The sequence below is a fragment of the Artemia sp. Qi Xiang Cuo genome, chromosome 12 (assembly GCF_049724085.1).
Source record: "Artemia sp. Qi Xiang Cuo chromosome 12, ASM4972408v1, whole genome shotgun sequence".
Lineage (NCBI taxonomy): Eukaryota > Metazoa > Arthropoda > Branchiopoda > Anostraca > Artemiidae > Artemia > Artemia sp. Qi Xiang Cuo.
Window position 1 is genome coordinate 59,687,477 of NC_142805.1, and position 27,945 is coordinate 59,715,421.

At 34.4% G+C, this 27,945-nt stretch overlaps 1 protein-coding gene across 3 annotated transcripts in view; it reads left to right on the top strand.

The window, feature by feature from the left end:
- Positions 1–1,502: 1,502 nt before the first annotated feature.
- Positions 1,503–27,945, top strand: part of LOC148946350 (lysM and putative peptidoglycan-binding domain-containing protein 3) — a 46,866-nt gene continuing 20,423 nt past the window's right edge. Inside the window, exon 1 of one of the 3 annotated variants that reach the window (XM_089098397.1) lies at positions 1,503–1,539. The gene's annotated coding sequence lies outside the window, so the exon portion shown is untranslated. Of the gene's footprint in view, positions 1,540–19,920; positions 20,052–21,149; positions 21,170–27,945 lie in introns of those variants that run through there. The other 2 variants (XM_089098396.1, XM_089098398.1) reach the window with 2 other exon arrangements.

Consider the following 27,945-nt stretch of genomic DNA (forward strand, 5'->3'; position numbering starts at 1 on the left):
AAACAATCATAAAAGTACTAATATAAATGAATAAATAAGACTCAAAACGTCTAATACTTAATATGTACATGCAAGTCGAGCTTCAAACGAACAAAAATCACTACAAACAAAAGTTTGGCCACTGCCTCCTTACCTAGCTGTAAAAGTATAAAGCCTTCTGTGTCATTGGCGCTTTACTCAAAACCAATTATGTTCCGAATATTTTCTTTTGCATTTAGCTATTACAAGATTGAAAATAAAATGAGAATTACAATGAAATAAAACCATAAAGTGATGAGCTTTCAGCAATTAATATCATTATATATCAAATATTTAGTTTAATTTTATCAGTTCTTTCCAAGACTATTCAAGACACATATAGTTTTCAGTAAAGCGCCAATGATGCAGAAAGCTTTATACTTTTATAGCAAGAACAGTAATGGGTAGTAATTGACTGTAATGGACAATAATGTAATTTGAAGTAAAGTAATGGACAGTAATGGACTGAAATGGCCAGTAATGTAATGGACAGTAACCAAAATCTTGTTTATAGTGATTTTTGTTCTTTTATGCTTGGTATTCATATACAGTTTAAGGTTCATTCGTTTTAATATTCATTTGCTCATTTATATTAGTACCTTTTTTATATTTTTATGCTTTTATTGGTCGTTTAATTTCTGTTCGTTTTGGGTTTTATTTATTTATTAATGGTAAAAGATTTTCGGTTCGTTTTAAGCTTGATTTGCATAATATTAAATAAATATTAATACGAGTAAAACTTAAATTGGATATTATTCAATTTAGGTTTCAATCATTTTGAGATTTATTTATTCATTTATATGGTACCTGTTGTATGTTTATTTGGTATGATTGTATATTTAATTCCCCTTTTTTGGGTTTAATTTATTCTTTAATAGTAATTTCTTGTCTTTTTGAATTGTTACAAATTGCTATTTATGCTCGTCTTAAGTTGAATATGGCTCCTTATTTTTTTTGAAAAATTTCTTTTTCGGAAAGTTTTTTTGTTAATGAATTATCAGTGATATCTAGTTTCCTGCATAGCAAAATCAAACAGTTCATGATAACAGTTTGATTGGAAGGACCAATAATAATCAAAACACCGTTTTTTTTAAGAATTAATATTTCAAAAATTTGGCTTGTTATGCCGGCTCCAAATGCATACAATTTACTAGATTTAATGTTACTTATAAAAAAATAAACTTTTGATAAGTAACAGGCTCTAAAAGTGGTTACAGGCAAGGCCGTACCAAAGGGGAAAAGGTCAGGGGTTTAACCACCCCCCCCCCCCTCAAAAAAAAAAAATTTCCGACTCGTAAAATCATAAAAAAATGCATATAGGCAATTTTTCATAGTTTTATAAAGTTTTTCGTCCTCCCCCGAACAAAAATTCTGGCTACGGCCCTTGTCACAGGTTTTCGACAAATTTCACAGGTGATTTGGCACTTTTTGCAGCAGGCTGCAAAAGTTTTTGGCACAAAACAGTGAAGAATTTAGTGAAAGAAAAAGAATATAATTCATGTATTTAAAGGGATTTTGAAGGTAGTTTTTTATTTCGTTTTTTTTTTCTGTTTGGAAATAAAACTTGAATATACTTAAAGATCGTTATAGGGTTTTAAATTGGGGCCAGTGAATGATTTATTTATTCTCCTTGTCTTGGACTGTAGTCTTTGGCTACTAGAACTAGAGGCCCTTTGCTCTAGGCTAGCCAAACACTTCAGCTACCCTCGTCCAAAAGAAGAGAGCAGCCAAAATTCTGGTAAATAGGCAAAATTCTAGGTAAAATTCTACTTTAGCTACTTCTGGCTATCTTGGAAAGGAGTTTGGTTAGGAAAATGAAATTTTCAGGGATAGATCTATAGGCTAAAGTATGTCCTGGGAAGGTATTTTGAAGTACCTACCCCCACTCCTTCTCCCTCTAGAGGGTCCTGACCTTTGATGACTTTTAAAAATCTGTGTGTTATAAAAGTGAAACCTTGTAAAATATATCTTCTGCTTAAAATGAAGTCCAACAAAATTGTTTTCACCTTCACAACTTTGCTCAATCCTGATTTATAGAGTTTTAAAGATATGCAAATACATTTCCTAAATTTGGAAAATCAACATTGATATGGCTTAAAATACTACTCAAATAACAGGAATTGCATTTTCAGAACTAAAGCCAGAGAAAAAGAATCTTATAACAGGAAATTAAGGTAAAATTTTGTTTTGTCAAAATTTCAATAGGTATTCACCTGTCATGTAGGCAAATTTCAGGATCCTCTAGAGGGAGAAGGAGCGGAGATAAGTACTTCAAAATACCTTCCCAGGACATATTTTAGCCTGCAGACCCATCCCTAAAAGTTTCAGTTTCCTAACCTCACCCCTTTCCAATATAGGTAAAAGTAACTAAAGTAGAATTTTACCAAATTCTAGTTTAGCTGCTTTTTGCTGTTTTTGAAAGGGGTTAGTTTAGGAAAATGAAACTTTCAGGGATGGGTCTACATGCTAAAGTAGGCTATGTCCCTGGAAGGTATTTTTAAGTGGGCCTTTCTACATCCACTCATTCTCCCTCTTGAGGGAAGTAACCTTTAAAAATCTTTGTGTTATGAAAGTGAGACCTTGCTTTATATATCTTCTAGTTAAATGAAGTATAAGAAAACTGTTTTCAGCTTCACAACTCAACTTAATCCCAATTTATAAGGTTTCAAAGATCTTCAAATACATTTTCTAAATTTAGAAAAATTAATACAGCTTAAAATTCTAAATGTAAATATTTATAGCCTATTAACAGACAATTCAGATAGCTAAGAAACAAACTTACCTCTAGAATCTGAATTTCATCCTGAATCCAAATAGATACTCATTTCTGCTGCAAATTCAATTTGTCTGTTTCTATATTATATATTCATATTGTGTGCTTCCAATGCATTAACTGATTCTTGATTTTGTCTCCAACAATTCAGTCTAGCCTATTGGTAAACTGGTTTGGTACTTGTGTATTAGATTCTGAGAAGAGCTTACAATGCTCCAGAAAAAGCACACATCTACCAAACTTGTGCCAAAGCCCAAGACACTCCCACACATGACCCTTCACATAGGGTAAGACACCCAGTAGTCGGCCACCTGCCTATTCCCGGACAGAATCTTTGATAGGAATGAATCATCATCCTATTCACGGACAAAAGTCTCCTAATTCCGGTCACCTGCGATGCATTATCATTTTAAGAACTTTTTGACATTTAAACTACTCTAATTACTGCATTATACCACCTAGAAACTTAATTTTTTTACAGTTAAAATCCTGTTTCTTTTCTGAACGAGTAGGTTAGTAATTCAAATAGATTCGATTGTACATTGCTTCCTATTTTTAAATTTACTAAGAAGTGTCAAATCTTCCTATATACGGACATATAGGAATCACTCATGTATATAGTTATTACGCAATATTGCTTTGTTCGGTTCATTGATTTCCTGTTATCGCTTTTGTCGGGTTTTTGACCGCTTGTTGCTAGGCCTGGAGGCAGAACCTGCTAATTCATGTTTTGGCAAATTCATGATTCATGATGGCAAACAAAACATTAAATTGTAAAAGGTTTATTAATATAAGAAATTTTTTATGTAAATTTGATTTTCAGAGAAGATAATAATTCAGATTGGAATTATTGAGAAAAGTGATTATCCTTGTTATTCAATGTGGGCAGGTGCGGATGACGGATTTTTTTTGGGGGGGGGGGGCAAAATAGTTTGTTTATATAAAAAAAATTACGGGGTTCAACGTATGTTGATATTATAAATTTGCAAAAGGAGTAATTTTAATTAACGTAAACCTGAGTTAATTAAGTAAATTATGCTCTTTAATGCTCTTTTTTATGCTTTTTTTATGCTTTTTATGCCTTTTTTTTATGCTGATTACAAATATAATAATCATTTCCATCGGAAATTAATTTCAGCCCCCCCCCTATATATGCCAATTCTTGGTATACATTTCTACATGGGGGGGGGGGAAATTTTGGCTATTCTTTAAATTTTAGGTAAGTTTAACTTTAATTTTAAGAAACAGCTACCGATTTGAATTATTGATAACATTGATTTACATGGTAATAACATGATTACCGGGGAGGAACAAGGTTTTTGTTTTTTTTTGGGGGGGGGAAACTAGGGGGATCCCAAAAAAAAATAAGGGGGGCGCAAAAAAGGTTGATACAATAAAATTGTGTCAGGAGTAAGTTTAATTAACGCAAACTTGAGTTAATTAAGTAAATTACACTACTTTAGGCTACACTAGGGGGCGTGAGCCCCCTTGCCCCCTCCCTGCTGGATCTGCCGTTGAATGAGGGGACCTGGTCTTCCCCTGTACAATGTTTTCAACTATGCGAGATTCCAATGGTATACTTTTCATATTGATCTGACACTATTTTTGATGTTTTTTAGGCTTTTTATAGAAATCACCATAAACTTTTTTTTTGAATAAACTTTTACTTCTAAGACGAACCAAAATAATGGTTACCATTCCTGAATCAATGTCCCATGGCAACTTTTTCTTAATGGTATTTTTTTTTAAAAATTTTATCCTTTGAAACAAGGCGGGTTTTCTCAGTTGCTTTTGACACCTGTTTTTGTTTGAGAAGTCGCATATTGATTCCTTTTTTTCTTTATTTTTGCCATGTATCAAAAATGGAAGGTTGTATAAAAAAGAAATCAAGTTTGGTTCATGCTAATGAAATAAAATAAAATAGGATGAATATGCAATAATTTGTAAACAAATTTGGGCTATATATTTCGGCTCATCGGAATTGTTGTTGTCATTTTAATGACAAAAAATATCATTTTAATAGCTGGGAACTTGATTTTAATGACCGAGTAATGGAAAATTTTCTGCGGGAGCAAATTTGTACTAGGGGCCCCGTTATTTGTGGGGAAACTTCCATAAGGGATGGACTTTCTGTTTTTTTCTGGGGTGAGCTGGGTTAAACAAAACAAACATAATTGGGTACTTACTGCATTATGCGGGCACTTGCGTAATTTACAATTCTGACCATTATTTTGAGCTAGCAGATGCTCAAACCCCTAACCCCCCCCTGGGTACTACCTTGGCCAAGGGAACAAATTTGCTATTGTACAAGGAAACCAGTCACGAAACCTGTCAAATAGGCTATTTGCAAGAGATCGCTATAGATAAATGACTGCAAAGCCGTGGTTTCTCAATGAGTGTCAATATTTACACGATTGATTTTTGTGGTTTAAGGGGGAAAAGGTACCTAGGTTAGGTTTGGTTACGTATTTAATATATGGTATGATTCCCTCCCCCCTAATGTGCAAATATATAGCCCAAATTTTTTTCTAAATTATTATAAATTCATCCTATTTTATTTTACATTCGTCCTATATAATTTGGGCGGGGGGCTTTCCCCTAGATTTGTCACTCCGTTTTGCAAAACCCATAAGCTAACGGATAACAGCTAATGGTGGCGGATCCGGGGAGTGGTGAGGGGGCGCGTGCCCCCAAGCGAAGTCTAAGCATATCATATTCTTGATGCGCTACTTGAAGGTCAAGTAAAGTGTATTCTTAAGAAAATTTATTTAAAAAAACAAAGTTTTTCCGAAGGAAGTAAAGAGCAAAGTTGAAACTTAAAACAAACAAAAATTATTACTTTTACAGCCTATCTAACATATATCAATAAAACTAGCACAAATAAACCAACTAATTGTGTTTCTCTATGCTTTTAGGATTATAAAAAACTAGCGCTTTACTGAAAACACAAAAGTCAAGCATAAAAAACAGGATTATTGATTTAAGAATCAAAAGTGAGCATGCAGCCTAACAACACTAAACGAATCGAAAAGGCATTTCATCGTCTTACACCAGTCCTAATACTATCAAGATGGCTTTACTTCAACTTTTTTACAGACTAACTGTATGTCCTTCTCATAACCAAACGAGAGCCAGTCATTGAACTCAGCCATTGTGCAGAAGTAATACCAAATTAAATGTAAAAAAAATAAAGCGTGGGGGGAAAAAAAATAGGAAAATCTTTAATAGGATATGAAAATAGGAAAATTATTTTTTTTGGAAAAAAATTAGCGCGGGAGGGGGCCTAGTTGCCCTCAATTTTTTTTTTAACTCAAAAAAGGACCTAGAACTTTTAATTTTCGTTCGAATGATCCCTCTTATTACATTCTAGGGTCACTGGGCCTATATGATCACCCCTGAGGAAAAAAATAACAAATAAACACGCATCCGTGATCTTTTTTCTGGCAAAAAATGTAAAATTCCACATTTTTGTGGATAGGAGCTTGAAAACTCTACAGTAGGGTTCTCTGAGACGCTGAATATGATGGTGTGATTTTCATTAAGGTTCTATAACTTTTAGAGGGTCTCTCCCCCTTTTTTTGAAAATTAGCCAAGTTTTCTCAGGCGCTTAACTTTTGATGAGTAGCACTAAACTTGATGAAAGTTATATATTTGAAATCAGCATTGAAATTTGATTTATTTGATATATCTATTGGTATCAAAAACCCGTTTCCTAGAGTTTCGGTTACCATTGAGCCGGGTCGCTCCTTACTGACAGTTCATTAACACGAACTGTTTGACCAAAAATACTAAAATCCACATTTTTATAGATAGGAGCTTGAAACTTCCGCAACATGTATTTCTGATACGCTGAATCCGTTGGTGTGATTTTCATTACAGTTCTATGACTTTTTGGGGGCGTTTCTCCCTTTTTCGAATATAAGGCAAATTTTCTCAGGCACGTAATTTTTGATTGGTGAGACTAAACTTGATGAAAGTTATATATTTGAATTCAGCATAAAAATCTGATTCTATTGATGTATCTATGGGTATCAAAATTCTGGTTTTTGGAATTTCGGTTACTATTGAGCAGGGTCGCTCCTTCCTTAAATGTCGTTGCCACATAATTATTTAAAAAAACATTAAAATGAAACATGTTTAAAGTAAAAGCAACTCACGCTTTAGTATCACTTGTTATAATTACTAATTTAGTCCCCCCCCCCCCTATTCTACAAGTAGATGGGCACCGCCCCTGGTACACTTAATTTAGTTATATTTTATTCATGATGAAATTATGCCATAAGAAATGTTTACTGTTGCTAACTGACTAAAATGGCTTGTTTCACCGATGGTTTTAAAATTTGGTCAACTGTCATTTTTCATTCGAAAACTTCAAACACTGAAATGATTGAATTGTTTCACTTGCCCAGAACTCCTTCCCGTAATATGAATTTATAATTAAGTCAACGGTTTTTTCTGGATAAGTGTGGCATAGCAATTTTGAACTCACTCAGTTCAAAATTGATAGTCACAGATTAAACAAATATAGTGATCTTGATTTTGAAATTTTGGACACCTATAAAATATTGTGTTTAGCCTATTAGGCTATAGCCTAGTCTTTTGCATTTATACCAAACAAATCTTTTGCAATTAGCCTAGGCTTGGCAATTTTGATGGAATCAGAAGACATGGCGACTCTCAACCATAGCAGCAGGGGAAAGCCCCCCCCCCTGACAAATCTAGGGGGAAAGCCCCCCGCCCAAATTATATATGACAAAGGTAAAATAAAATAGGATGAATTTATAATAATTTAGAAAAAATTTGGGCTATATTTAGCATATTAGGGGGGGGGAATCATACCAGATATTAAATACGTAACCAAACCTAACCTAGGTACCTTTTCCCCCTTTAAACCACAAAAATCAATCGTGTAAATGTTGACACTCATTGAGAAACCACAGCTTTGCAGTCATTTATCTATAGTGATCTCTTGCAAATAGCCAATTTGACAGGTTTCGTGACTGGTTTCCTCGTACAATAGCAAATTTGTTCCCTTGGCCAAGGCAGTATCCAGGGGGGGGGTTAGGGGTTTGACCCCCCCCCCAAAAAAAAAATAATGGTCAGACTTGTAAATTATGCGGTGCCCGCATAATGCGTAAGTACCCAATTATGTTTTTTTTGTTTAACCCACCTCCCCCCAGTAAACACGGTAATTCCCTCCCGGATGGCAGTTTCCCCACAAATACCCGGACCACGAGTCCCAAGATGCTCCCGCAGAAAATTTTCCATTACTTGGGTCTTAAAATCAAGGTCCCCGCTATTACAATGATATTTTTCGTCATTAAAATGACAACAACAATTCCGTTGAGCCGAAATAAATAGCCCAAATTTGTTTACAAATTATTGTATATTCATCCTATTTTATTTTATTTCATTAGCATGAACCGAACTTGATTTCTTTTTGATACAACCTTCCATTTTTGATACACGTCAAAAATAAAGAAAAAAAGGAATCAATATGCGACTTCTCAAACAAAAACAGCTGTCAAAAGCAATTAAGAAATCCCGTCTCGTTTCAAAGTATAAAATTTTGAAAAAAATTACTATTAATAAAAAGTTGCCATGGGAGATTTATTCAGGAATGGTAAATATTATTTTGGTTCGTTTTAAAAGTAAAAGTTTATTCCAAAAAGAAGTTTATGGTGATTTCTAAAAAAAAGCCTAAAACACATCAAAATAGTGTCAAGATCAATATTAAAAGTGTACCATTGGAATCTTGCATAGTTGAAAACATTGTACAGGGGAATACCAGTTCCCCTCATTCAGCGGCAGATCCAGCGGGGAGGGGGCGAAGGGGCGCACACCCCCTAGTTTAGCCTAAAGTAGTGTAATTTACTTAATTTACTCAAGTTTGCGTTAATTAAACTTACTCCTTACTCAATTTTATCGGATAAACCTATTTAGGACCCCATTAATTTTTTATTGGTTCCACCTCGTTCCCCCCTCCCCCAAAAAAAACAAAATCCTTGATCCGCACCTGTCCTGATTTAATAACAAGGAAAATCACTTTTCTCAATAATTTACTTGTGTAACTATGCAGTTTCGAAGTTTTCGCGTAGATATCCCAGGTGTTCGTTTTAGGTAGTGGTATCATTGATGTTTTGATAATTTTAAACGTATGATAAGGAAAGGGTGATGATACTCAAATTGAAGTTTGAAGACAGAATAGAATTTTGTCAAATTAGGTGCATATAAAAGCTTTATTTAAGAGAGAGGTTTTAAAAAATTATTTCCGGCGAAGATGTCACAGCAGAGTATGCGTTATGGAAGTTTTAAACTGAATTTTTGTGCTTTCAGGAGGGATTCTTTTCTGATGGGGGGAGGAGGAAAGGGTTACGGGGGAGGATTCTTCCATGGAGGATGTTTCCGTGGGGGAAGGGACATTTCTATTAAGGGAGCGCCGGATTATTTAAAAAACGATCAGAAATTAAATAAAAAAATAGTTTTTTAAACTGAAAGTAAGGAGCAACATTAAAACTTAAAACAAACAGAAATTATTAGGTATATGAGGGGGTTCACCCTCTAGTTAATACCGCGCCGTGTTCACTAGAGTTTGTTTTTAGTAGTTTTAAAAAAGCTCTATATTCTTTGCACAAGGCTATTGTGACTCATGGGTGAGTGATTCGAACAATACTCGAAGTTTATCGTAAAGAGCAAGATATAGACTAGGGGGCAAACTCCCTAATATAAGTAATAAAACATACGAATATAGAAGTTCGTTACGTAAGTTAATTCGTAAGTTATATCAGAACAAAATTTCGAGAAAGCCATTTAGCCAAAAAAGTAAAATTAATATGCAAATTTCGTTTTAATTATTCATGTACGGTGAGCCAAAATCTAAGTTGCATTAATTCAAAAACGTTCAGAAATTAAATAAAAAAAATTTAACTGGAAGTAAGGACCAACATTAAAACTTAAAACGAACAGAAATTATTCTGTATATGAAAGGGGCTGTCTCCTACTCAATGCCTCGCTCTTTACGCTAAAGTTTTAATCTGTTACACAACTTAATTTTTAAAACAATAAAAACTTAGGTTAAATACATAACCTAACCTAGGTACCTTCCCCCCCCCTAACACCCAAAAAAAAATCGTTTAGATATTGTAACTCCCTGAGAAACCAAAGCGGAGCAAGGTTTTATCTATAACGGTCTCTGGCAATTAGCCGATTTGACTGGTTTTTCGTTCCTGGTGTCATTTTACATTAGCAAATTTTTTCCTTGGAAAAGGCTGTACCCAGGGGAGGGGGGGGGAGTTGAACACCCCCCCCTCCCAAAAACGAATTGTTTGTCTGACTTGTAAAAAGGTAAACAAATTTTGGTGTTTACGCATCATGCAGGTATACTATACAGGGCTTCCACTCTCGAAAATTCAAATTCGGGGACAAGTCTTAAAAATTCGGGGAGTTTTCGGAGACAAGTCTTCAAGATTCGGGGATTTTTTGGGAAAAAACAAAATAGAATTTTGTTGCGAAAATTTGGGAGCCAAAATTGGTTTTAGCTTCGTTTTCAGGCTCAACTAGGGCTTGCATCTGCGTAGTAAATCAAGCCTTTTACAAAATAGGTTTTAGATCCAGAGCCACAGCCCGGGATTTGAACCCATAGCTGAAAACACTTATTGCTGATATTGCGGCAAAAACTTCAAAATTGTTTTCAAAAAAAGAGTTTTAGTTTTTTTTGTTTAACCCATCTCCCCCCAGAAAAAAACAGAAATTCCATCCTTTTTGGAAGTTTCCCCACAAATAACCGGCCCCCTAGTACAAATTTGCTCCCGCAGAAAATTTTCCATTACTCGGTTATTAAAATCAAGTTCCTCGCTATTAAAATGATATCTTTTGTCATTAAAATGACAACAACAATTCCGTTGAGCCGAAATATATAGCCCAAATTTGTTAACACATTATTGCATATTCATCCTATTTTATTTTATTTCATTAGCAGGAACCAAACTTGATTTCTTTAGCAGTGCCCACATAATTCACCAGTACCAATGTTTCTACAAGTTGACAAGACTATGCCCCTCCATAGAGTCCTCAATATATTTAATAGGCTAATACTTTCAAAGATGGCCATTTGTTGCGGTACAAAATTCGAAAAGTGGGTTATGCAAATCATTTGAAACCAGAAAGGATTTCTTAATTGCTTTTGACAGCTGTTTTCGTTTGAGAAGTCACATATCGATTCATTTTTTTCTTTATTTTTGCTGTTTAGAAAAATTGATGCGAGACTTTTCAGGTATTGAAGTGATATGTTTGACCAATATTGATGGGGCATGTGCACTTAATTTTGATTGAATTCCGATAATAAAAATGAATTTAAGCTAAATTAAGACATCAGGACGAAGGATTATGGAGTATTCTTTTCTATAAGGGGCTATATTTCAGTGACGTATATACAAGATTGAAAGCGAAGAAATAATAAAAGGCGCCTTTTCACGGTAGAAAGTTCAATATTTGTCTTGAAGAATGCCAGAGCAAAAAAAAAACAAAGCAAAACAAGCATATTTTGGGTGTAGCTGCTGACGAGGAGGGGGATTAACGAATTTTTTATTGTTTAACAAAAATAAAAGTTGTGAGAAAGTCAAACTTTAGCGTAAAGAACGAGGCGTTGAGGAGGGGACAGCCCCTTTCATATACGGAATAATTTCTGTTTAAGTTTTAACGTTGTTCCTTACTTTCAGTTAAAAACTTGTTTTTTTATTTAATTTTTGAACGTTTTTGAATTGATGCAGGTTTTGATCTTGGGTCACCATACATGAATAATTAAAAAAAAATTTGCATATCAATTTTACTTTTATTTGGTTAAATGGCTATCTCGAAACTTATTTAATTTTATTTACAAACGTTTTCATTAGTAATAAAGATACATAACTTAAGAATTAACTTACTTAACGAACTTCTACATTCATATATTTTTAATATGTATATTAGGGGGCTCGCCTACTAGTCAATACCTCGCTCTTTAAGCTAAAGTTCGAATTTTGTTCCAGTTCTTTAAAAATGACCCCTTAATCACAAAGGCCGTTATGTAGAATAAATAGCTCTTATGAAAGTACTAAAAAATCTTTGGCTTAACGAGTGAGGTACTGACTAGGGGATGAACCCCCTCCCCCCTCTGGATCCACCACTGTCATGGTTGCAGAGGTAGGTGTAACCTAGTAAAGAATAAACAACAGCCCATAGTAACCAAAAGTTAAAAACATTTTGAAAAAAATTACTATTAAGAAAAAGTTGCCATGGGACATTTATTCAGGAATGATAACTATTATTTTGGTTCGTTTTAAAAGTAAAAGTTTATTCAAAAAAAAAGTTTATGGTGATTTCTAAAAAAAGCCTAAAACACATCAAAAATAGTGTCAGATCAATATGAAAAGTGCACCATTGGAATCTTGCATAGTTGAAAACATTGTAAAAGGGAATACCAGTTCCCCTCATTCAGTGGCTGATCCAGCGGAGAGGGGGTGAAGGAGCACATGCCCCCCTAGTGTAGCCTTAATTAGTTTACTTTAATTCATTAACTGAAGTTTGTGTTAATTAAACTTAATCCTGACGCAAGTTTATCGGATCATCATTTTTTGCACCCTCCTAATTTTTTTATTGGTTCCACATATTCTCCCCTCCCACAAAAAAAAAATAAAATCCTTGATCCTCACCTGTCTCCATTGAATAACAAGGAAAATCACTTTCCTCAATAATTTCAATCTGAATATTTATCTTAAACTTACGTTTAAACTTACCTCCGATTTACATCAGAAACAAAATTTGCCCACCCCCCCTTATGTAGAAATGTATACCCTGAATTGGTATATATAGGGGGGGGCTGAAATTCATTTCCGATAGAAATGATTATTATATTTGTAATCATAATAAAAAAAGGCATCGAAAGGTGTATTCACTTTATTCACAACTCAATAATATTATTTGTTATATATTTACCGTTTTTTGTTTGAAATTAATTTTTCCCCCCACCTCTATATAGAACAATTAAGGGTATATATTGCCACATTAGGGGGTGGGGGGGGAAGTTGAAACATACCTATCATTTACACAGAAATAAAAATACCCCCACCCCCCTAATGTCAACATATAGACCCTTAAGTTTTCTATAGAGCGGGGGGGGCAAAAATTATTTACCAATCAAAATAATATATCTATTATTAAAGAGCATAAAGAAGAACATTTAACAGCGAAATTTAATTAAGTAACTAAAGTTGGCGTGACTTAAACTTACTCATAATGAACATTTATCAGCCCATCCTCTTTTACACCCCTTAATTTTTTTTTATTATATCGACCTCTTTCGGCCCCCCCCCTCCCCCCCCCCAAAAAAAAATCCCTGATCAGCACATGCTCACATTGAATAACAAGGATAATCACTTTTCTCAATAATTCCAATCTGAATTATTATCTTCTCTGAAAATCAAATTTGTTATACAAATTTGTAATAAACCTTTAAAAATTAATTTTTCATTTGCTAACTGGTGATTTACAAACTGCAGCTCTTTCGAAATTAGCTTGGCCCAGATTACAGCATATAGAAAACAAGACTGGGAAAACCAGTTTTTTTGCTGGTGGCCGTGACTAGGGAGATTACTGGTCGGGACTAGGCAATATTGCGTCATAACTATTTACACTGAGCCGTTTGTATGTCCGACTTTAGGCGGAATTGTCACTTGTTAGTATTTCAAAAATAGGCAGCGCTGTACTAGGCTTAACTATTTGAATTAGTAATCTACTTGTTCACAAAAGATACAGAATTTTAACTGTAAAAAAAATAAGTTTCTAGGTGGTATAATACAGTAATTAGAGTAGTTTAAATGTCAAAAAGTTTTCAAAGTGATTAAAGTGTCCGACTACTGGGTGTCTTACCCTACTATAGTATTGTAAATTAGATACAATACTGTATATAAGTATCATAATATGGGTAAAATTAAGATTATCACTATGAAGAAGTTTGTAAAGGGTTAATAATAAACTTACAGACATCTCAACAACTATATTCAAATTTTAAATAATACAACAATATTCAAATTTTGAATCCATAATTTGCAGATGACTTAGCAAGAGAAACCTCTAAAGGTTCTACGGAACAATATATATCCTAGATCTAACAGATCATAAGTACCGACATTCAATAAAGTTTAAACTAAAGAAATCTGATAGCATGTGGAGCTATTCGACCTAGTTGAGATTGCTGAATTACTCTAATCAGTGGCAATTTGCATCAGTGTTTACTAATGATACCTTGCACAGTCGCTCTCTTCAACAGTCCAGCATGAACAGTATACTCGAACACTGGTTTGCTCACCTGTCATAGATTACATCTGGGATCTGTCACAAATTGCAACTTGAAGTGTTGCAATAGCAAAAATTATTTATTTGTAGCTAGATAGAGAATTAGTATCTAAATTCAAGATGTATTCTTCACTAGTCTAAAAATAGAACCTGGTTGTTCTCAATCAACGTCATGATATGAATGGCATAGAGTTGTATTTCACCTATTACTGAAATATCTTATATTTGATCCGAGAATAGCCTGTCAATTTTTTATCAATATAGGCATATTAGCAAAATTTTTTCAATATCACAACACAACAGCAACTCCATAAGAAAATTAAAACAAATTTTCGAGTGAATTATTATCGCTTCTAATCAGCAGTTATACCAAACCAATCCTGCTCAACTAATCCTCAGGGCTATACTGTGGTGTCCTCCTCCTCATAGTATAGTGCAGACAGTTTGATATCATTCCATTTTCACTTCTTGCCTTAGTTTTGTTTTTCTCTGTTTAAAGCTTTTTCCAAGAGGTAATGTTTAGAATTAATCCAAAAAAAAATGTCCCCCCAGATCCCACATCAAACTCAAGTGAATGTGACATAGTGATATATAACCATCTTTGCTAGTCAATCACACTTTCTCGAAGTTCAAATGATAGCTCCAGTTTGGAGACTAGGACAATGATAAGTGTAGGGGCTAATGTAACCATAAATGATGATAATGGGTTTCAAGAGGTCCTCTCTAGAAGTTCTAAAAAAAGGAAAAAATCTCCCCAATTAAAAGCATTTCCCCTCTCCCTGCCCAAGATCCTCCCTCCAAAAACTTAGGAATTTACATTAAAATTACTCCCACTACCCCCTTTGAAATAAAAATGATCACTGCAAAAAGAGTCGCAATTTTTAAATTGCTAAAATCAATGTTCTCTCTAAACATTAACAGCGATGGATCTCTGCTAATAGCTGTAGAAGATCAGAAATCAGCAGATACAATAATTAACCTTAAATCCCTTCTGAATACCCCAATTATTGCATCTAATTGGAACCCAAAACAATCACCAACAAATAATAGTAGTTTATAATGTTCCCCCAGAGATATCTACTCAGGAGTTAAAAGAAGGCCTTTCAGATAGGGCTGGAAACACAATCCCAGTTCAGGATGTTATCCAACTTGGAAAACCCAACTCTAATGGCCTAAAAACTAGTAGATCCTTCTTATTCACACTGAAGGAAAAAATTCATATCCCAGAAAAATTATTCCTATTTGGGCAAATCAAACCACACAAGGAATACAAACCTAAGCCTATTCAGTGTCAGAAGTGTTTCAAACTGGGACACACAACAAACAAATGCAATGAAATTCTCCAAGAGTGTAGTAATTGTAAATCTTTCCATCCTAAAGAGCTGACAACTTGCAACAACACCCAGCCTACATGCATCAATTGCAAAGGCCCACATGAATCTACAAATAAATCATTATGCCCTGCATACAAGAAAAGAGCTCTAACCCTCCAAATATCAATAGAGAAGGCAATCCCATACCACTTTGCAGCAATGGAAGCAAATGCTGCCCAACAATACCAAATAAAGCCTGTAATGAAACCAACCAAAACCCCAAAGTCAAATGCCCCCAATGTATCAAGCACCCAATAGAAAACACCCTCTTCTAAGCCCCCAAGCTCAAATCCCTATCAGAAGCAATCACCAAGCCAACAAGCCTCCTTGTCTGGTGAGATGAGGCCAGCCTGGCCCTCCCTCCCAAGAAGAAACAAACCAGAAACACTACCAGGAATTAATCCATTAACCAACAAACAGGATGCACTACCAAAAATGCAATCCCCAAATATATGCTTATTCATTCTAAACTGTAATGCAGTTCAGGCCATGAACATACATCAACTACAGAATACAAAAATTATTGCAGAATTGGCAAAAATTTACATCCCAGATGATATGCTCATTCAAGCAAAAAAAGATCTTGCTTTACTCTTAACAAAGCTGAACATTGGTACACATTCATATGAAGAATAAATCAACAACACAACATTTATCAATACTCCAATGGAATGTAAGATCACTCACAGAAAATAAGCTAAATGAACTAACATCATTTATGAATGATAATTCAATTAATATTGCTTGCCTCCAAGAAACTCATTTAACCCAAAATCAACAAATTAAGTCTCTGGGATATACTATCCTGAGAAAGGATAGATCTTCAGAGAGAAAAGGAGGTGGTGTAGCTTTATTAGTTAATAATAATATAAAATTTTGTGGCATCAATTTTCCAGATTTTGAAAATGATGTTGATGTAATTGGTATAAGTGTTTGGCTGAATAATTTAAAAACCTACATAATAAGCTTTTATAACCCTAATGGCCAAACTACAGATGCCAAGGATTTCTTTAATTATATAAATAATTCTAATATGTTAAAAAATATCATTATTTGTGGAGATTTCAATGCCCACAGCCTTTTGTGGGGGAATAAACCAGCAAATAAAGCTGGTAAATTTATTGAGCATATGACTTCAAATAATAATGAATTAGCTGTTGCTACCCCTCCAAACCTGAATACTTATTTCAACCCCAAAAGTGGCAATTTCTCCACAATTGACCTACAAATTGTGTCTTTAAATTTTTTGAATAAAATTTACATAAATAAAATTGATAGTCTATGTACAGACCACTTTGCTATAGTTTGCTCCCTAAATGAACCTGCTGAAACTTTATCTCATACATCCAAATATATCAACACTAAAGCAAATTGGTCTATTTTCCAAAATAAGCTAAATGATGAAATTACAAGTTTCACCCAAAGTTCATGCATTTCTAACACAACAGTTGACACACATGCTGAAGCATTGACATCTTTACTAATAAATACAGCTAATCATGCTATCCCCAGGACAATACCTAAGAAAACATTCCCTAAACAAATTCCTAAAGCATGGTGGACAAATGAGTGCCTAAATAATTGGAGGATAAAAAAGGAAGCTAGGACAGAATTCATAAAAAAACCAACACCTACTACATATTTAAAAAAATTACAAGCAGAATCTAATCTAAAAAGGACTATAATAGATGCTAAATATAAATACTGGAATAATTTTGCAAATAATCTCTCCAGAGAAACAAATGAGCCAATTATACATAAAGTCATAAGCCACATATGTGGGAAAAAGACTTCTCTTAACCCACTCCTGTATGAGCTTATACATAATAATACCCATTATGACAATGATATTGAAAAGGCTAACCTATTTGCAACCCTTTTTGTTAATAAGCTAACATCAAATAATCAAAGCAAACTGTCCACAATTCCTATGAACCCTAGTTACCAACCACGCCCAGGATCCGAGTACATAACTAATCCATTTTCAATCCAGGAATTGAATAATGCAATACATCATATTAGGTCCAAAACTAGCAGTAGCTATGACAATATACACCCTACATGGATAAAGAATCTCACACCTTCATACAAACAAGAACTGCTAAATTGTTATAATCACGCTTGGGCATCTTCTAGGTTCCCCAATATATGGAAATGTTCGTCCCTCCTACCAATCCTAAAGAAAAATAAACCAAAAGATAACCCTGAGTCTTATAGGCCCATAATGATTACACCTGTGATGGGGAAAATAATGGAGAAAATGATTTATCACAGACTCCTCTGGTTTGTTGAGAAAAATAACATGATCCCACACACTCAAACTGGATTCAGGAAATACCACTCCTCAACAGATGCTTTCATTTTGCTAACAAATGCAATAAATGAATCTTTCTCAAAAAATAATATCCTAGTGGCAGCTTTCCTAGATTTTGAAGGAGCTTATGACAATGTGAACCACCAAATCCTTTTAAATAAACTTGCAAACCTTGGAGTACCTCCTAAGCTAGTATCCTTTATTAAATCCTTCATAGAAGTGCGAAGTTTCATTGTTTGTGTTGGTTCAGCCTCTTCACCCCAAAAGACAATATCCAAAGGCCTACCTCAGGGAGCAGTCCTCAGTTGCCTCCTTTTTGCCCTATATCTCTGGGACATGAACCTACCCCACACGAATCTACAATATGCTGATGATCTGGTGCTATGGTCATCTGGCAACACCTTTCAGATAGCACAGTCAAATCTGCAAAAGTCACTTTTCCAGTTTGAAAAATTCTCTCAACATTCAGATTTACCCATAGCACCCACCAAGTCAAAAATAATCCAATTTCACCGGAAGCGAAACCATGTTAATGCAAAACTAACTCTTAATAAAACAACTATTCCAGAAGATAATAATATTAATTACCTAGGTCTCATGCTTGACCAAAAACTTAATTTCCACCTCCACATTTCAAACACAATACAAAAATGTTATAGAAAAACAAATATACTAAAATGACTTCTTTCCACACCCTGGGGTTGTAAGGAGAAAACCTTACTCCAGTTTTATAAATCACATATAAGACCCCATATTCAATATGGGCTCATTGTCTATGGTGCATGTGCAAAGACCCAGATGCAAAAAATTGAAACAACACAAAATGATATAATACGTCTCATATTTGGTCTTAGGAAACCCACAAGCACCAAGTTTCTGCTTATGGAGAGTGGATTAACAACAATAAGGGAGAGACGTAGCTTTCTCTTGATAAAACATCTTACAAAAATTGAATCAAATAGCTCACACACATTACATAATTGGTTAAGAAATCCAGCCATGTATAGAGGTATTGCAGATGAGTATGCCACTATTCAAAAGAAGGTCCCGGTACCAGCAAATTCTAGTGCACCAACGGTCCCCCACGACCCTCCATGTAATTGCTCATTTCCCAGAATAAATACTGACTTTTCAAATTGGAATCAAGATTTAACCCCAATTGCTTTTGTCCAGAAAAAATTTGCTGAACTTAATACAATTACTTATAAAAATCACTTCCAAATATTTGTTGATGGGTCAAAAATGGATGAGAAGGTTGCAAGTGGTGTTTTCCTTCCTCACCTGAAAATTGCAATGGGCGAGAGATTATTTAATAATTTATCTATAATGTCTGCTGAGTTAAATGCCATAATCATGGCATTAGAACACCTTAAGCAAAACCAACCTTTGATTGAAAATTTGAATAATATTATCATCTATTCCGACTCTTTATCAAGCCTTGAGTTGCTGGCCTCAGCTCCTCAATATAAGTTGGACATTGATACTTATCATTGTCTCAGTATTATTGATAATCTTGCTTCAAATGGCATAAAAATTTATTTTCAGTAAATTCCTAGCCACTCTGGCATAAGTGGTAATCATAAGGTTGATGAAATAGCAAAAAATGCTATAAATATTGACCAGTCAAGTGGGAGACCAACCCCAAATAGAGATATTTACCAATGGAGGCTATCAAATATTAATTTGAATAAGATTAATACTATCCTTTCCCCCTTTCCCAATAAGTATCTTTCTAAAATTTATCATAGAATTCGTTCTGGAACAAACGGACTAAATTTCCTTGCATTCTCATATAAGCTTTCTAATTCAAGTGGCTCAATTCCCCTGTCCCCTCTTTGCAGGCATTGTAATATGAATAATGAAACAATTGACCATTGCCTATTTGAATGTAATATGCTGACGTCTGCACAACATACCTTGCTTTGTAAACTGTTAAAATACTTCAAACACCCCAAAATCCCACTATCAGCCAAGAGCCTAGCCAACTATACCTGCACACAGAGCATAGAAATCGACATCTATCATCTTATATTTGAACTCCTAGAGTCAAAAGATCTGCTGAAAGATATCTGAATATATATAATAAACATGAGGCAATCAAGCCAGTAGCTCTGTAGCCCACAGAGTGAAGCAAAAGGAAAAGGGCTAAATAGTCTTACTGAAAAGCCCGCCTGCTGTTAAAAAGAAGAAGAAGAAAAGCCCGCCTGCTGTTAAAAAGAAGAAGAAGAAGAAGATTTTGAAGGTAGTTTTTTATTTCGTTTTTTTATTTCGTATTTAATAATTTATCTATAATGTCTGCTGAGTTAAATGCCATAATCATGGCATTAGAACACCTTAAGCAAAACGAATCTTTGATTGAAAATTCGAATAATATTATCATCTATTCAGACTCTTTATCATGCCTTGAGTTGCTGGCCTCAGATCCTCTATATAAGTTGGACATTGACACTTATCATTGTCTCAGTATTATTGATAATCTTGCTTCAAGTGGCATAAAGACTTACTTTCAGTACATTCCTAGCCACTCTGGCATAAGTGGTAATCATCAGGTTGATGAAATAGCAAAAAATGCTATAAATATTGACCAGCCAAGTGGGAGACCAATCCCAATTAGAGATATTTACCGATGGAGGCTATCAGATATTAATTTTAATCAGCTTAATCCTATCCTTTACCCCTTTCACAATAAGTATCTTTCTAAAATTTATCATAGAATTCGTTCTGGAACAAATGGACTAAATTTCCTTGCATTCTCATATAAGCTTTCTAATTCAAGTGGTTCAATTCCCCTGTCCGCTCTTTGCAGGCATTGTAATATGAATAATGAAACAATTGACCATTGCCTATTTGAATGTAATATGCTGACGTCTGCACAACATACCTTGCTTTCTAAACTGTTAAAATACCTCAAACACCACAAAATCCCACTATCAGCCAAGAGCCTAGCCAACTATACCTGCACACAGAGTATAGAAATCGACATCTATCATCTTATATTTGAACTCCTAGAGTCGAAAGATCTGCTGAAAGATATCTGAATATATCTAATAAATATGAGGCAATCAAGCCAGTAGCTCTGTAGCCCACAGAGTGAAGCAAAAGGAAAAGGGCTAAATAGTGTTACTGAAAAGCCCGCCTGCTGTTAAATAGAAGAAGAAGTTTTTTTTTTCTGTTTGGAAATAAAACTTGAATATACTTAAAGATCGTTATAGGGTTTTAAATTGGGGCCAGTGAATGATTTATTTATTCTCCTTGTCTTGGACTGTAGTCTTTGGCTACTAGAACTAGAGGCCCTTTGCTCTAGGCTAGCCAAACACTTCAGCTACCCTCGTCCAAAAGAAGAGAGCAGCCAAAATTCTGGTAAATAGGCAAAATTCTAGTTTAGGTGCTTTTTGCTGTTTTTGAAAGGGGTTAGTTTAGGAAAATGAAACTTTCAGGGATGGGTCTACATGCTAAAGTAGGCTATGTCCCTGGAAGGTATTTTTAAGTGGGCCTTTCTACATCCACTCATTCTCCCTCTTGAGGGAAGTAACCTTTAAAAATCTTTGTGTTATGAAAGTGAGACCTTGCTTTATATATCTTCTAGTTAAATTAAGTATAATAAAACTGTTTTCAGCTTCACAACTCAACTTAATCCCAATTTATAAGGTTTCAAAGATCTTCAAATACATTTTCTAAATTTAGAAAAAATTAATACAGCTTAAAATTCTAAATGTAAATATTTATAGCCTATTAACAGACAATTCAGATAGCTAAGAAACAAACTTACCTCTAGAATCAGAATTTCATCCTGAATCCAAATAGATACTAATTTCTGCTTCAAATTCAATTTGTCTGTTTCTATATTATATATTCATATTGTGTGCTTCCCATGCATTAACTGATTCTTGATTTTGTCTCCAACAATTCAGTCTAGCCTATTGGTAAACTGGTTTGGTACTTGTGTATTAGATTCTGAGAAGAGCTTACAATGCTCCAGAAAAAGCACACATCTACCAAACTTGTGCCAAAGCCCAAGACACTCCCACACATGACCCTTCACATACATAGCCTAGAAAAAAAACAAAAAAAAACAATACTGGAACAAGTATCATAAAATGGGGAAAGATTATCACTATGAAAAGTTTGTAAAGGCTTCAAATAAACTACAAAATCTCAACAACTATATTCAAATTTTAAAAAAAACAACAATATTCAAATTTTGAATCCAAATTTGCAGATGATAGCAAGAGAAACCCCAAAAGTTTTTGGAACTACATATTCCGCAAAGATCATAGTAGACATTCAATAAAGAAACTAATGAAATCTGATGGCATGGAAACTATTTACATATGAGATTGCTGAATTATTCAACTTGTAATTTGCATCAGTGTTTACTAATAAACCTCATAGTCCTCTCTTCAACAGTTCAGCATACAGTGTACTGAACCTTATGCCACCTATCATGATTACTTTGGGGTCTGTCACAAAGCAACTTGAAGTGTAGCAATAGAAAAATTATTTATTTGTAGCAATAGAGAATTAGTATCTAAATCAAATGTATTCTTACTAGTCAAAAATAAAATCTGGCTTTCTCAATAAGTCAGATATGAATGGCATAGGTTTATTTCCCTATTATTACTTCTTATATTTGATCCGGATGCTGTAATTTTTTCAATATGCATATTAATCAAGTTGTATTTTAATGCTAATTTTGAATATCTTTAAATTATTTAATTTAACTTAATCCATCAAGAGTTAAGAGGAATTAAGAATTATTGAACTAGAAATTCTGACGTCTAAAAATTTTGTTTCCACAGCATGTATAGATATGACTGCGGAGACACAAATACTTATAGGCTAATAAGAGTTAGAAACGTAATTTCAAGCTGTAGCAATGACAAATTTTGGTATTTGTAGGGATGAAAAAATAGGCTGGCTATACTATATGTGGTAGTAAACACTAACCGCGGCAAATGCAATATTATGCTCAAAGGTCGTGAACTTACACCTTGTAATTTCCCAATAGCACCACTTATAGCGCTAAAGATTGTGTCAACTAGGCTAGGGCGGCCCTTGATTAATGGTTGGAAATAGGATATGTAGACATATAAATGTGGCCTCTTTTTTCTCGAGCTATCTGGAGATCCGATTCCCTGGGAGCATTTACCTTGGAGACATGTGAACTAATTACCTATTATTAGGCTAGATGCAGACATATAAAATGAAATAAACACAGATAAAAAAGGCAATAGATTTATTGAACTTACATACTTAGGTGCACAGCAATGGGTCACTTAAAATGACAATAATGGTGACAACGATGGAAGAATATAAGTATTTTGTCTGAGTGGTTTTGACTCTGATTTACCAATAATCTTAAAAAGCACTTCTACCCCACTATCAAACATAGCTTTTCAGTCCTGCGTGGTGAGAACTGGCTCACCATTGGCCCAAGTGGACCAAGGATGTGAACCCGTTGTCCAATAATCTTTCTTAACTATTTTTGATGATTTAGATGTTCACACGGTTTCTATCATTTAAACTTCCTTAGAAATATTGTACGTAGCATATTTTTTATTACTCACTCTCTTAGTGAAATCTAAAGTTTGGATAGTGCCGTTCTTAGTCTGGGGGTGACTGCACTTTTTTTCTTCGCTGATTGAGGACTTTTCATTTTTGAAACTAGATTTAACTTAATTAGAGGAAGTCGGAATTATCTTTAAAAAGAAAGAACTTTGGTATTTTAAATACATCGCATTTTACTCATGGTACAGAAGTGCTAGATGTTAATAAGTCAGCGGGGCTGGATAACAATCACCCAAGGCTCCTAAAAGAATTGACTAATGAGACATCAACTCCATTATGTCAAATATTTCAGAAGTCCCTCAACTCAAAGACTGTGCCTTCAGATTGGAAGAGCTCTTATATTACACCAATATTCAAGAAAGGTGACAAGACAAATGCAGAGAATTATCAGCCAATCAGCTTAACCTCAGCTAATGCAAAAGCCCTGGAATACATTGTGAATGCCAAAATTCTAACACATCTTCTGTCCAACAGTATACTGTCACCAGACCAGCATGGGTTCCTTCTCAGAAAGTCAGTTAAGACCAACTTAACTGAAACCTACAATATCATCACTGACCATCTGGAGAGAGGATTACTTGTTGACCTTATTTTGCTTGATCTTGCCAAAGTATTTTACAAGGTGCCCCACAAACACCTTAGGGCCAAATTATCAGCAGTTGGCATCCACAATGATGTAGTAGAATGGGAGATGAATTTTCTGACAGACTGAGAGCAGCAGGTCTGACTTTTCACCAATAATGGCAATAACGTATTCTCCAAATTATGTGATGTTGTCAGGGGAGTTCCTCAGCGTACCATCCTAGACCTCACCCACTTCCTCATTTACATAAATGAAATGACAAAGAAAGCCATAAATAATATCAAGCCTTACTCTGCTGAGTTCAAACTTTTTAGACCAGCCATTTAAAAAAGCCTGCAATCAAACCTCCAGAGAACCCAGAAGTGGACCAGTGAATGGCTGTTTAAGTTTAGCATTAATAAATGCAGCGTCCTCCATTTTGGCAACAACAATCCTCACCACCAGTATACCATGTGTGACCAGAAGTTGCAGTCTGATATACAGCTACAAACCAGTTGTGAAGAACAAGACTTGGGAGTTGATGAGCAACTGAAGTTCCATGTGCATTGACAACAAGTTGTGTCAAAAGCTAACTTGAGTATAGGCCTGCTGAAACACACTATCACCAGCCACTCCCATACTGTCTTCCTGAGACTTTACAAGGCTATTGTTAGGCCATTCTTGGACTTTGAAACATGTCTGACCTCCCCCTCCTATAAGCATGACACCAGAATAACTGAAGGAGTTCAAAGACATGCCACCAAATGCATTATGGGTCTGCAAAATATGTTGTATGATAAGAAACTGGAGCACCTAAAACTACCAATGCTGGTTTTCAGATGTTGCAGATATGATATGATGCTGACCCACAAATATAATAGTCAACCAAAAAACACCCTCCTCACAAATCATACAGGTCAACACAACACTAGAGGACACTCACAGAAGCTAGCAAAGCAAAGAGTGAAGACCAGAATATGCCAAAGCAAAGAGTGAAGACCAGAATATGCCAAAGCTTTTTTACCAAGTGTATTTCCAATAAATAGAACAACCTCCAAGACAAAACTGTGACTGCACACACTAGTGCCTCCTTTGAGTCAAGACTTGACAAACAATGGAACAACAAGCCATGGAAATATAAGTGGCACAGTCCATCCCTCTCAGCTGCCAACTAATGCAACATCACTGGGTCCATTTCAGAGTGACATTCCAAATTAACATCATTGACACAGAACAGATCCAGCATGGACCTTATTTTGCTCCTAAATTGCAAATTAAGGTAATATCATTTTTACATATAAAAATAATTTTTGCTCAAAGAAAAGCTATCAAAACACAAGTTGCTACACCATGCAAAAAGTGGGGTAGCATAGTAGCAATGCTACTTTGCAGTTTTCATGGCCTAGTAAAATTTGTAGGCAGATTTTGTCTGAAAATACCACTGCTTCCACCATCCCCAAATTTTTTGGGATTTTCCCTAAAAATCTGTCTTCTCAAAAAAATAAGTTCCCCAAGAACCCCATTTGGTCAGGGTTGCCATCCCTTGTGATTTATCACTAGTGACAATCCACTCCTAGTAACTATCACTTTCATGATAAATCTGTAGATATTTTCATTATTGAGCTATAAATTAGATGAAAATACCACTAAAGATCTTTTTTTATGGTCTTTCAAAATATGACTGTTGTTTAACTCAGAAATTAAATGGACCCTTTAAAACTCTTTGCATAATATCTGAAAAAACGTCTTCCAAGTTATATTATAGCTAGTCTTTGAACTAGGAAATGCTTTTTCTCAGATTATTTTTCTATTTTAATTTTAATTTCCTATAATTATCCTGTAATACCTTTTTCTCTTATTTTCTGCAATTTAGTTTGAGTCTTATTTTCTTTGATACCTTTTTCTGTTATTTTCTGCAATTTAGTTTGAGTATTATTTTCTTTAGCTCTAAGTTTTGGGCATAATATATTAATCTTAAATACATTATAATTGAATGCATGATAGATTAAAAGGTCTTATGTATTACACTGCCAACACTCAAGTTTACATTGTCTAAGACTTCAGAATAAACCTGTTTTATCTGACTGTATTAAGAAACAATTAGCTTATGCTCAGTGGGAAACAAGTGATGAGTGACAGAATACTTTGGAATTATGTAATTTGGGCAAATATATATTTGCCCATTAATTAGGGGAGGGGGTAGTTTAGTTTAGGTCAGCCCTCCCCTCCTAATGTGCAAATAAATAGCCCAAATTGGTTTCTAAAGTATTACATTTTCATCATGTTTTGGTATTTTTCATTAAGATTAACCTAACATCACTTCTTGAGTGTTGGTGGTATAGTACATAAGCACCAATTAAAGAAATTGATTTTTTTGCAAGGAATCTCCATCATTTCAAAATTTGTTGAATTTTGCTTTATTTGGTATTTAAAAATTAAGAATTAAGATAATTATTAGGAAAAAACTTTTCTTTTTTCTTTGAGAATTTTATTTTGCATATAACCTTTTATCTTCAAATGTATTCTTCTCTCTTTACCATTGCTATTCTGGTGCCCTCCCTCTGCAATATTTTTGGTGGGTATCCATGATTAATTAATTGAGTGGTTCAACTGCAGTCTAGGATCTTTTTATGGTCTAGAAAAGTTTTTAAGTAAGTGAATGATATTTTACAGAATAGATATTCTGCTCAAATTAGGGCATTCCTGAGAATGCCCTAATCAGGCTAATCCTGATATAAAAACCGTTGAATTTAAACAAACTTGTGTTAGAATTGGATTTGCCATTCAAAACTTTTTCTAAATATAATCTTCTTACCATAAAAATTGGTGCCCCTCCCCTGTCCCCCTCCTACTGATACAAAATTAAGCTATAGATTATATTCAAATTCAGGGAATAGTTGATTAAAATGGAAGCAACCCCAAAACATGATTCATAAAAAATTATATATTATAGCCAAAAGTAAAAATTTGGGAATTATTCCCAGATTGTTTCCTTGTAAATCTTTATATTATTTTCAAACTTATTTTTTTATAAATGGGCTGGTCTTTATTTGTTACTCTGCTATCTGATATCTGTCTTGGAAGATTGATCAAACAGTTTGTGGTAATGAACTGTAAGTAAATTGACCAAACAGGAACCAAAACCCTAAAGAAGAACAACTACAAAAAAGAGCTGTTTTTGTTTTTGATATTCTTGTTTTAACCAGGTGATATATCTCTTCTCACAAGATGTATGCATCTCTTCTCCTATGGATAGATAGATAGATTTACCAAAGAAATCTGGCAGTGCCATGAAGATTTTGGTGAAAATAAAAGTTTATCTATCTATGTGGACAAAGCACAAACTTTACTTTATAGCCATTTACTGCTATATCTGAAATTGAAAGTATAGCAGTAGCTACTGATTGGTTTGCAGCTATTATTATAATGGAGCCATTTGGTCCAAGTCTTTCTAACATTGAACCTTAAACCCTGTACTCATGATCTTGGAGGTGTTCAAAAAGTTTTTTGGCAATAACTGTTCTACTACCTAATGTCAGCAACCTAGTGGTCTCATTTGGACCTTCAACACCTAAAGCCAAAATCCTAACACTAGAGTTATTTGGGTCAGTGGTGACAGGACTAATAACTGTCCAGTCAGTCTTCACGAAAAAAAGTTAAAAATAATCAGGTAATTGAACACAATCAAATCACAAAAAGAAGTAAATTTTCAAATAAATAAAACAAATAGGCTAAAAGCAGGGGGGGGGTTCAGTCAATAATAAATTAAGCAAGCAAAATAAATCAAACAGTATATATATATATCCATATACCTGTTTTCATGGACAAAGGTTTTCAAGTATAGCATGCTGACAAATTGGCTTAGCCAGCTCTATCAAACAGTTTGTGGTAACAAACTGTAAGTAAGGAGCAACCCAGCTCAATGGTAACCGAAACTCTAAGAAACGGAATTTTGATACTAATAGATACATCAAAATAATCAGATTTAATTCTGATTTCAAATATA